General features: G+C 37.5%; 1 long non-coding RNA gene across 3 annotated transcripts; it reads right to left on the bottom strand.

The window, feature by feature from the left end:
- Nucleotides 1-5816: 5816 nt before the first annotated feature.
- On the bottom strand, nt 5817-9891 carry LOC129348888 (uncharacterized). 3 transcript variants are annotated; one of them, XR_008601628.1, is made up of 4 exons: nt 9763-9876; nt 8893-9034; nt 6096-7914; nt 5817-6032 (listed from the first exon to the last, which is right to left on the bottom strand). It is a non-coding gene; the product is annotated as an uncharacterized LOC129348888 (long non-coding RNA). The 3 variants fall into 3 exon arrangements; XR_008601627.1 differs by having other exon boundaries at nt 8893-9050; nt 9763-9875; XR_008601629.1 differs by lacking the exon at nt 8893-9034 and having other exon boundaries at nt 9763-9891.
- Between the last annotated feature and the right edge of the window lie 2961 nt (nt 9892-12852).

Genomic DNA, 12852 nt, shown 5'->3' with positions numbered 1-12852 from the left:
GCCCCAAAGATTAAAACTTTTTACGGCTCACAAACTGCAACAATTCACACATTATTAACTATCTTTCTGACTAAACTAAGATAAAAAGTGAAAAACTGCCTGATTCCTGCATCATGAATGTAAATCTTTTTGGTTTTTATGACAGTAAACTAAATATATTTGGGTTTGACATTTTTTAAGCCAAAACAAGAAATGAATTACTGGAGGAAACAATCAACAGATTAATGGTCAAAGAAAATGTGTTTTCCAACATATATGGCTGAATTACTCCAACATTACAAGATACATACAATTTTAATTCAATTTTATTTATATAACGCCAAATACAGGTCAAATTGTCTCAAGACGCTTTATTTTTATATTTTTTGTCATATTTAAAATATGACAATGTAAGAAATTTAAACCTCTTGACTAATCCAATTTATTATTTGTTTTTTAAGAGACTAATCGACAACTAAAATAACTTTCTCCACTAAAACTAATAAACATGAGGTCAAATAGAAGGAACAGTTTTAAATACTGCAGTCCCACGACGACAAGAATAAAGTTTCTCAACAAAAACTAAATCTGCTGGTGGATTCCATTAAAGTCCTAATAAATGATAATAAAGTGTGATACTAAAGGTTTGTGGTGCTAAAAATCTCCAAGTAAAGATATGAAGTTGAACATCTGGATGGAGGTTGATAAAAGTTGACCCTCCTTCATTTCTCTGGAGCGACTCCATGGATTTTATGGATGGTGGTTAAAGACCTGCTCTTCTAGTCGTCGTCCTTCTAGTTGCTGTAAAAAGTCAGTCCATCCTGGCCGACTTCAACACCTCTTCATGACAATTTGTTCTGCCTCCGACCTGGAAACTCCAGAAACTCGGGAAAATCTGTGGAGACTCGAAGAACTCGTGGAGACTCGAAGAACTCGTCGGGTGGGGGAAGGTGTGGTGGGTGGTGGGGGAGTAGAGGGGGGAGGCCGCCACCCACCTACCCGCCTACTCTCCGCCCTGACTCCACCCAGACTCCGCCTTGGCCCTGCCCATGTGGTCACTTCACGAACTACGATGTCAAAGGGACGACGAATTTATTTCTTTTCATCTGATCTGTAGCTCAGTGAGTTAAGGATTTGCCTATGGAGCTGCAGGTCGCTGGTTCAAGACCAGACACTTCTTAAATTTTCTCAAAATCCTGACAAAGACAAAGAAAGAAAACTGCCGGTGGTGGGTCTTGAACCTGCGACCCTCCGCTTGGTAGTCCATCCTCTTATCCCCCTGAGCTATTCGCTCAGATACTAATTCTTCTTTTTTTTGCGCATTTATCATCTATTTTTTGTCGTTTTCGAGTTTTTTTTTAACTCGGGTCTCGGCGAGACCGTTTTTCTCAGGAGGTTGGGCTTCAGCCTTTGTACTGGAGGGTGGAACCCTCACTTCCAAGACTTTCCAAAGCCTCCACACCTCCCGAGTCCTCAGGACCTGAGCTTTCACACAGTCTGAGGGCTGAAATTTTCTAAGTCCCACAGTAGTTCTCTGTTAGATTGAACCTTCAGACAGTCCAAGGACTGAAATCTTAGAAGTTCTTGAGTAGTTCTCTGTTAGTTTGAACCTTCAGACAGTCGGAGGACTGAAATTCTAGAAGTTCTTGAGTTGTTCTCTGTTAGTTTGAACCTTCAGACACTCTGAGGACTGAAATCTTAAAAGTTTCTCAGTACTTCTGTTAGTTTGAACCTTTAGACAGTCTGAGGACTGAAATCTTAGAAGTTCTTGAGTAGTTCTCTGTTAGTTTGAACCATCAGACAGTCTGAGGACTGAAGTTTTAAAAGTTTCTCAGTACTTCTCTGTTCATTTGAACCTTCAGACAGTCTGAGGACTGAAATTTTAAAAGTTTCTCAGTACTTCTCTGTTAGTTTGAACTTTCTGGTTAACAGAAGCCTTAAAACTTGTGACGATTTTGAATATTTGTATTTGAAAAATTCTGTTTAATTTAATAGTTACATGTATTGTATCTTGTTGAATTATCTAACTCAATATTTTGTCTGTTTAATAGAATTTAATTGTATTTAATGTTTAACTATATTAATCAGACAAAATATTGAATTAGATAATTCAACAAGATACAATACATGTAGCTATGAAATTAAACAGAATTTTTCAAATACAAATGTTCAAAATTACAGATAAAATATTTTCGATAATTAAACATTCAAAAAATACAATTAAACAAGAAGAATATTAAACATTTAAAAAAATACAAAATATTTAATTAAAAAAATAAATGTTTAATTAGAAAATTACATCTTAAAGACAATAAAACTTCAAATAGGAATTAAACAGAAAATACAATGAAGCATTTAAAAAGAAAATTAAACATTAAAAAGTGGTGAAATATTTAAAAAGAAAAAACTTCAAGATTTAATCAAAAAATTAAAGTTTGGGAAAGAAAAAAACATTAAATTTTGTTTAATTTCATAATTACATGTATTGTATCTTGTTTAATTATCTAATTCAATATTTTGTCTGTTTAATAGAATTTAATTGTATTTAATGTTTAACTATATTAAACAGACAAAATATTGAATTAGATAATTAAACAAGATACATTACATGTAATTATGAAATTAAACAAAATTGTTTAAAATCATCCAAAAAATGCTTTTTAATAATAAACCTTTTTAAAAGTTTTATGGTATTAAATTTTTTCCCCTTTGATTTGCTTTTTTAAATGTAGTTTATTTCTTTAATCTTCTTTTTCTGTCAAGATTTTAACCCCAACCTTAAAAATTAAATAAACTCTTAAATCACAATGAAAATACTTCTGTTGTCACAATCATTAGTTAGTCAATTATTCAGTTTATCAATTCAACTTTATTTGTTTAGCACCTTTTACACAGATGACAAAACTAAACAAGCTAAGAGAAAAAAAAAACTATGCTAAAACTATGATTAAAACTCAAAAACATTAAAAAAAAAAAAAAAAAAAAAAAAAAATTTGACATGGTAATAAAATATGTTGTGTCCAGGGGATGGAGGGAGTTTATTGAAGTCTTCTTGGGCTCACATGGTAAATCATTTAAACATAAACTTGATATTCAGTCTAAGGAAACTGCAGAGTGACAGAAGAACCAACAATATCTCCTGTTTTCTCCTTTAATGAGTCGACTCTTCTTGTGCTTTCAGACCAAAGAATTACAGATTCTTCACAACCTGCTCAAACTCTTGGTACAGGACCTCACCACACGGGTCAAGAAGGTTTCCGTCTCATTTCTACTCTGAAGATCACCTTCTCCTGCTCAAACTGCTGGCAAATGTTTCTGCTGCTCTAAAGTCTGGTCTCCAGAACTTCCTAAAAACTCTCAAAGTCTCTTCTGCTGCAGGTTGCTTTGTAGAACTGTTCCAGAAAACCTCACTAAACCACATGGAGGGGCCTCAAGATAGTCATCCAAATGAAACCGTACAAAAACCAAACTAGCACAACCCAAACGCTAAAGTCTCCTGCAACCTACCAGAGAACCTCTGAGAACAGAGAATCAGGACAGGAACTCTTACCTTCTGGACAATCAACATCGGTTCTCAAACAAGAACACAGAATGTGTCTGACCAAAAACCTCTAAAGACTCACTATAGCCAAGATAAAGACACAACTCAGCTGCACCAAATCCACTAATCACTGCACACATTAGCACCATGTCCTAACTGTGGCTAAAGAACCACATTTACCAAGACAACTATCCGGTACAAAGCCCTAAAACACACCAAGAAACACATTAAAGCCTATTTTACTGCTGGAAGCTGCAAGCCAATGCCTAAAGAACAAACTGAAGCAATGGAGCTAAACCCGGTTCTGTGGTGAAGAGAAGCAGAGGAAATGTTTGTCTGCAGCTAAATAAAGCAGGAAGACACTGAGCTGCTCAGGTGTTCCTGATAACACCAAGCAGCCACCTGGACAGCCAATAGGAACACAGCTTACTGGGAGTCCAGAGGGCTGGCTGAGTGAAGGAAATTTAGTTTAAAGTTGAAGCAGAAAGTTAACAAAGAAAGTTGAAAACCACCTTCTGATACCTGAAATCTCTGAGTTTTCACACAAAGAACACCTGAACATGTCAAACTGGTTCCATAGTAGAACCATCATTGTAAAAACATCATAGTATGGTGTGTTGCTCAAAAAACATTAGGACCCGGCTGTCAGGGGACAAACATGTAAGAAACATGAGAACAGAGAGAACCCAACCAGTAGGTCACAGTTTATCATCCCCCAGTCATCTCCTGAAGTCCATATGGTGAGAGACATCAGTATCTGGTTGTTAATTTACCAGAGGATGCTTATAATCATGCTGATGTGGTCTGTACTCTACAGTATTTTAGTGACTCAATAAATGCCTAAGTTGTTTTTTTTTTTTTAATGCTTTTTAGTTTTTAATAAACATTTAAGAGCCTATATGTAATCAATAAATGGCCTTTGCCTATCTTAAGAAAAACTCACTCAGAACTCTGATATGTTAACAGTACTAAATAAATCAATAAATACATGCATACACACATAAATAAGTTAATACATTAACTGTGCTAAGATAAGATTTAGATTTTTTTTAAAAAGTTGTTTATGTTTTTGCAGAATCCAGTATTGCTCACTGGTTGGTCATTACATTTTGTTAGTTTGATTTCACTGTTTAAAATGATGCCACCTCTTTTCAGACAGAACCTGTGATAATAAAACAATACAAAATTTTTAGTTCCGTCTTAATAAAGCACTTAAAGCTTTAAGTATGGCTAAATGCTTTTTTCAAAATTAAATATATCACTCCTTAGGTGGTAGTGGCCCCAAGTTCAGTAAAGTTGGAAAGATATTCACAGATTCGGACTTCCAGCATCAATAACTCATTAAATACAGGTTGTCAAAACATAAACGGTGCCTCTTTCCCATTGTTGCAAGGCAGACAATGTGCTACAAGCCCAGTTTTATCAAAAGTAGCTGTCTTTCAAGCTACAGGAATAACATTGGTGTCTATGGAGTGAACAGGGTCCATCTGCAATTTGCAAAACCACTGCAACAGTAAAGAGAGACAAATATTCAATAACTTCACTCTTATACATTGTAGTGTCACTAAAATCACTGCAGCCTTCAACTGGCTCCTGTTGACAGAGTGTTTTAACAGAAATGTAAATGCTGTAATTTGATTCTTTTAATGAACCATGTAACTTGAATGGATGTGATGCTGGTGTGACCACAGTGCACACGTCTGATGTTGGTCACAGTGGTTCAAGGGACGCTCAGGGAGTTTGTGTGTTTGCTCACACTCATGAAAAATTACAGGGAACATTGGTCAGAACCCTGGCAAACTTATTTTCAGCAGTTTTTTTTAGTGGAAGTCACAAATAAAGGAGCTCTTGGTTTTTCCCAGCGTTACTGAGTCCAAAGCTGCTGTTTCAACACAGACACGTTCACATGCATCCACAAACCTCTCAGCACTCAAACACCCACAGACAGGAGGCCGGCTGGGCCGAGGCTTGGCGGCGTCCTCAGACCCACGAGTCGGGGAGTCGGTGAACTTGTTGGTCCGGTTTGAAGGCCTCCGTGTGGTCCAGTAGAAGTCCACGTAGTCGGTGTTGGCTTTGAACCGCAGTGACTGGCCGCCATCAGGTGGACCGGCTCGTCCTCGTAGGGCTCCTCTTGTAGCCTTGAGGGGACCACAGGAACATTCAGTAGCTGTTGGAGTTCTTCCTGTCAGGCTCGTGGTAGAACGGCTCTGAAGAATCTTGTACTTGTCTTATCTGGAACAATCTAACAGCCTAAACTGTTAACAGCGGTGTAAAGAAGCAAACACACAGACATAGATTAGGACTCAAACTAGATTTATTTTAGAAAACAAATCAACTTAGAGGCATTTGTTCACATGTGGCTGAATAGGAGGTCGTCCAATCAGATTCGAGGTCTTCACTCTGTAGGTTGTTTGTTCGGTGAGACTCTTGGACCTCCATCAGCTGACGTGGATGTTTGATGGTCTTCTTCTCTAGTGCCAGATGATTCATCCATGAATTCAGCAGCTACAGACTGAAATGAAGCTCATGCTGCCGTTATTGAATTCCTGTTCCAGATTAAATGTTCAGAGTCCACCTTGAATGCAGCCGTCTGCTGTCTGATAGTTTTTCTCATTGTAGTCTTCAATAAAGTCTTTTTCCTCATGTCAGGATGTGGTGAGACTCTTTCTCAGTCTCTGCAGACGTCCCTCATTGTGCATCTCCAGAGAAGAAACAGAAAAACTGATCACTGCTTCAGCATCACAAACGCTCTCCAGCATTGAGAGTGTTTTAGGAATTCATTCATTGTGTTGTGAACTTTGAAGGAGCAGAAACTTTACAGCTGTCAAAGATATGAGCTCCAATTCTGGATGTTTTAGGAAATGAAGTTCATCAAATGAACACTTGATTATTGCTGATAACTCATTAAATTATTGAAGAAATCCAACATAAAAACCTGTAAACTCTCAGGCAGCTTTTGTTAAAGTTTGTCTATAATTCTATCATCATGTTCTGGAACCAGGACTCTGCAGAAGTTCCTTCAAACAGATACTTGTGTGTTTCTATTTAAGGCCTCAGGTTTGAACGTACAGCAGAGGATTAGAAAGGAGTGATTTTAATATTTAAATCAGTCCAGTAAATGTTTGGAGTAAAAATGATTAAAATTTTGATTTAGATAGATTTGTGTCAAATAATATTGTAGAGTCTCATTTAAATATATCCAAATGAGTTCAGTGTATTTACATTTTATAGAATATTTGATTTCTTAATCTCAATACTGTAGGGTCTGACCCTAAATATTATAATAATGATGTCAATTTAAATAATATTTTAGTGCAGTCATAAACTTTAATCAGCTAAACTTACATAATAAATATCACTGTACAATCTTAACCTGAACATTCATATTATTGAGGTAAATTTACATAAATCATGATATTCTAGAGTCTTAACTGGAATATTTCTAACATTAATCTTTTTGTATTGTGCTGATAAACAACAATAACCCGAATATTTGTTGTCTGTGATTGTGAGACTAAATTCCTCCACATTCTGGAACTGGACTGAATTTCCCAAAATGGAAACATGGACAGAATTTAACACTCATGTATCCATGGCAACGCTAACATTTCTGCTTCTTACCAAAGTTCACAACACAAGTAAAGATTTTAATGTAAAACTTCAGGGATGACTGCTAACCATAAGTATTCTGATCAATACTTCATGATCAATATCAGGACAGATGTTACAACTCCAGCTGTTGCATTAGACTGCAGTTATTCACAGAGAAATTAAAACATCACATTCCTCATAAAAACTAGATGGGACTTTTATTAAATAAAGTGTTGGTGAATAAACAGTGTAAAAAGTGCAAAGCAGCTCCATTAAATCAGGAGATGTGAGACTTCCACAGCATGGATCACCATCTGCTGTGTTGATTCATAGCTGAATGTCAGAATGAACTGAGATAGAAAAGCTGCTTTGAGCTGCAACATTACAGTCTGACAATCCAACACCATCACAGTTTTCATCTGGTTGTTTTGCTCCAACATGCTGTGAAGTTCAGTTTTTACCTGAATCAATACAGAGATTCTATTTCCAACCAACACTGGAATAAAAATTAGAATGTTATGAGGTTATTAATGCAACTAAATCCTTTCAGATGGAAGGATTTACTTCTAAGTTCTAATTCAAGTTTCAGTTGGAGCACATTGCATTCACAAAGAAAAACAGTGAAACCTTCATAGCAACATTTAATTAACCTAAAGCTTCCTTGTTGGCACATTGGTGGAGTTTGTTACTGAGCATCTGAACCTTAAATCCAGTGAGACGACCATCTTCAGTCGAGGCCAGTCAGAGAACTTCAAGACCTTCCATCAGCTGGACCAGATGTGGCATCATCTCCCTCTGAACATCTGGATGACAGGAGAAAAGACAGAAATCAAACACAGATCACAGAAATACAATTTATTCACTTTCATCATTTTATAAAAGTAGCATGAACTTTATTAAAACTTGACAATATCAATAATGAAAGTAAATGTTTTTATCTCGTGTTGAAGCTAAATTTAAAGTCAATTTTAATGACAGTTTATCCTGAGAGGAGTGAGAATGGAGCTTTTCTTTCCTTTTTAGAATATTCCCTCAAAATATTCTGTTTATTATTGGCTTTAGAAGCATTTTTCTTTATTTATTTTTAGATACCTCAGACTGATGCACTTTGCTGGTTTGCAGATAATTTCATGTACAATGAAAATAAAGATCTTCTATTATAACATATTTTGCTTAAACAAGAACTGCAAACCTTCTCAACCATCTCTCAGTCTGCAAAATTCCAACTGCGACAAAGAATTATCTGATGTAGTTATTATTATAATCTTTACTGAACCAGCCCTGGAATTAATAAAAATCTGTATATAGATATGATTTTCTCTGATGGAACCATTATGGAAGCCATGGTAATTATTAACTATCCTTTGAAGGGAAAGATTAGGTCTTCTTCAGGTGGATAAAAAAAATGCTCTCCCTTTAAAAAAAAAAAAAAAAAAGCATACAATAAAGTAAATGTCTTCTGCACTGCACACATACTACACTTTTGTATAACTCTGGATGTCAGAGTAAAGGCAGACAGATCCACTGATCAGCCACAACATTCTGACCACTGACAGCTGAAGAGAACAACATCCATCATCTTGTTCTAATGTAACGTTCTGCTGGGAAACCTTGACGTTCATGTGGATGTTTGACATGTACCACCACCTAAACACTGCAGGACAAACAACCCCCTAGTCTCCATGGCAACAGCAGTCCTTGATGCCAGCTGCCTCCCTCAGCAGGACAAACTAAACTGCTCAGGAGTGGTCTGAGGAACACGACAGAGCTAAGCTGTTCACCTGGGTTCCACACTCCCCACATCCAGATCTGATGGAGCATCTGTGGGATGGTCCAGGATCAGCCTGGTCTAGGTAGGACCCACCCTGCAACCCACAGGATCCACAGAATCCACAGGACATCCCCAGAGGTTCTGATGAACCACTGGGTCAGAGGAGTTCTAGCAGCATAAAGGGACCAACACAGTATTAGTCAGGTGGTCAGAATGTTATACTGTTATATTGTCATGCTGATTATATGATCAGTAAATGTTACCATCAATTATAACATCCACATTGATCAGGAAAAAAAAAAAACTATCAGTTCATTCAGAAACTGTGGGGTTAAACCTAAAAACACAGACCTCAACAGCAGTTTGTTTCAAAGCAGAACACCAGCTGGTTTTCACTAAAGAAGCTTTCAGAGCAACAATTAAATGACAGTTTTGTTCTCATTAAGTTCAGAGTCAGCCAAAATAATGTACACACATCAGGAAAAGAAAAACTTTTATAAATATTTCATTTGTATAAGTACTTCTATACATATAGATTCCTCTTTCTAAGTTTGATCAAATCATGACAACTCTGTGTCCTGTTGTACGATGTTTTCCCAACAGATGGCGCTACCCTCATGAATGGAGCATCAACAAGTGACGTCTCCAACAGAACAGAAATGTCTGGAAGCCAGTGGCCACCACTTTGAGCACCTCTTGTAATTGTAGAGGCCAAAGATAACTTTTATTAATCTCATGATGTCTGAATAAATTTGGTATTGAAATATTTATGGAAGTTTTTCTTTTCCTGATGTGTGTAAACATTATTTTGGCTGACTCTGTATAATGGGTTTCTGACAGGTCACCAGGCAACATCTTTTTATAATAATGACAAACATACCTGCATTCTACAGGAGTGATCTTCCTCATGTGCAGGTAAAGATGTGTGAGGAGCTTAGAGATGACAGGAGCAGGAGTCATCCTCACTAATTCAGCTTCCACCTAGAAAACAGAAAGACCACAAACACACACACTGATATACTCTCAAACGTTCAACCTCACAGCCTCAAAATATCTGTTTAGGAAGTGTTGTGTTTCTAAATTCTGCTGAAAGCATTGACAGACATTCTCTTACAAGGTTGTGTAAAAAGCAGCCTGTCCTCTGAGCGACTGAGCAATTTTCCTGAACAAAGTTTCTACGTGTAAATCAGCTCAACAAAAACTAAAGCCTCAGTCAGACATAACAGGTATCGCAAATTATACACAACTTTCTTTGTTAACTCAGACTTTCTGCTTCAACCTCACATAAAAAGGGGAGTTTAACTCATCAGGTGACTGAAAATGAACGACTTGTGCAGTTCTAGATCCAAAAGTAGGATGTTTCAGCTCATGTTTTACTACAAATACATGCAATAATAAATAAATACAATGGCTGGTTGTTAGTTTATTCACTATTAATGTCATTTTATATACTGGATTGAACTTGAGCAGTGGAAGAGAGAAGGAATTTAATGAAATTATGGAGATTCAGAGAGGTAATGTTGCGCAATGTTAAGTTAAGCGCAGTTTAATTCAAACCAGCTGAATGTTAAACTTCAGTGCAGCTCAACGGGTTTCAGTTAATCTTAACGTAAAATAAGTCAAAGTCAGCTTTATTGTCAATTCTTCAATAAGTACACGACATACCAAGGATCGAAATTCCGTTACTCTCTTCATGCAACAGTAGACATTAAATAAAGACAAAAAATAAGATATTAAAGGGCAAAAAGAACAAAGGAAGCAAAATTAGAGCCGAGCAACAACTAAGAAAAGTAGAACTGAGTGAAATGTAAACATGACCATGAGATAAAGTGACAGATTTAGTGCAGAATACTCAGAACAGTGCAAATAAGTAACAGTCCAAGAAGTGCAAATATGCTTGACGGTTGAATGTGCTATTTCAGTGCAGATCAGTGGTTATTGACCCGAGTTTGTGTATGCGGTGGAAAGGGGTGGTAGAGAGGGCAGAGAGGGGAGAGAGTTCAGCTTCCTGACAGCCTGGTGGATGAAACTGTTGCTCAGTCGGCTGGTCCTGGCCCTCAGACTCTTCAGTCTCCTCCCTGATGGCAGCAGGCTGAAGAGGTTGTGGGACGGGTGTGTGGGGTCACCTGCAATGCTTAGCGCTTTGCGAGTGAGGCGGGTGCCGTAGATGTCCTGGAGTGAGTTGAGAGAGACACCGACAATCCTTTCTGCTGCTTTCAGGACGCGCTGGAGGATCCTGCGGCAGGAGGAGGTGCAGGAGCGGTACCACGCTGTGATGCTGCTGGACAGGATGCTCTCAGTGGTGCCTCTATAGAAGGTGGACATGATGGGGGCTGGGGCACTGGCTCTTCTCAGCTTACGCAGGAAGTAGAGACGTTGTTGTGCCTTCCTGACCAGTGATGTTGTGTTTCTGGTCCAGGAGAGATTTTCTGAGACGTACACACCCAGGAACTTGGTGCTGCTCACTCTCTCCACAGCCGCACCATTGATGTTGAGAGGAGCATGCTGGGTGTGTCCTCTCCTGAAGTCAACAACGATCTTTTTTAAAAGCTAAAATACACAGCAGAAAAATACAGGTTGAGAAGGTCATTCTACTAATGACGGACAGCTGCTGCAGCAACTAACACAAGTGTTCAGAGGTAAGTTAGCCACCTGTGTTAATTAGCCCGCTAGCTAACTTAGCCGCTTAGCTAGCTAACGCGTCCGGACCAACTGCTCAAACACGACAAAACACAACTCTTCACAAGTCGCTGACTTAACGTACAACAAAACAACGCTACAGGTTATAAGTATTTATCTTCTTACCGTGTTTTACTCCAAAAACAAGATCAACAGCAGCCAGAGATGCTACCAGACGTGCCGACCACAGATACACATAGACTAGATACGCTAGCGTGCTGTCTCCTATATTATCTATGGTCTGACCAATCGCTGCTCTCTGGCTCTCAGTCAGTCTGACCAATCACTGCTCTCTGGCTCCGCCCTCTGAGAATCTTGCTGTCGTTTGGCTCCACACTTGCTGATGACCACTTCCGGTCCCAGAAAATAAAAAAACGGGCCTTTTTTCGTTTCTGTCTCTTACTGATTTTATTTTTTTATTACTCTAAATATAAAATGAAAATCAAAGCATTTTTAAAATTTCGTATATCCCTTTTTGATCATGAAAAGGAAAAACGCCTTGTATTTCAATTTTAATTTTTGTATTTTAGAACGAACATCAAATAACCACTCGTTTTTTGTTTTTCAGTACCCGTTTCAGAACGGAAAATCCAATTACCAGATCCGTACACGGAAAATCCGTGTATGAGCGAACCATACACGGATTACGGACCTTTAACACTTCCTGATTTCTGCATCATTCATTTTTTTGTTTGTGTGTGCTCAGAGATGGAAGACTTCTCATGGTGGCTTCATTGTTTTTTGATACTTCAACTGACCTACAATCGTGGACTTTTTGATCTAATATTGCATATTTAGCTTCATTATGTGCATATTTAGCTTCATTATGTGTATCTTTACACATAATGTTTATTCACAAATTAAAAATTTTTCACATTTAATAAACACGAAGATTAAACGCTTCAGTGTTCATTATTGAATGCTGAGATTACTTTGGAATATAAAACATTATTGTTTTCAGGTTAGATACATTTAATCTCATCACATTATGTGCATTTAAAAAAAATACAACTGTTAACAAAAAACACACACCGCTTATCAACAAAGTCTTTCTATATTAAACACTGAAGGACATCTCTGGACTGAGTTCAGTGCATTCAAACTAATGTAAAATCATTTTAGCTCGTTGACTTTCGGCCTTTCATTAAGCGTCTCACTGCTCTCACGTTCAACTACGCAAAAACAATTACTAGAAAATTGAGTAAATACGTATTATTGTACAATTCCAATACTTTAGTAAGATAGCGTATCAACTACTGGTGATCTTGTGGCTCAGTGTGACTTTGGTTAT

The sequence above is a fragment of the Amphiprion ocellaris genome, chromosome 5 (assembly GCF_022539595.1).
Source record: "Amphiprion ocellaris isolate individual 3 ecotype Okinawa chromosome 5, ASM2253959v1, whole genome shotgun sequence".
NCBI classification, from domain to species: Eukaryota; Metazoa; Chordata; class Actinopteri; family Pomacentridae; genus Amphiprion; species Amphiprion ocellaris.
This window is presented reverse-complemented; position numbering and strand designations above follow the sequence as displayed.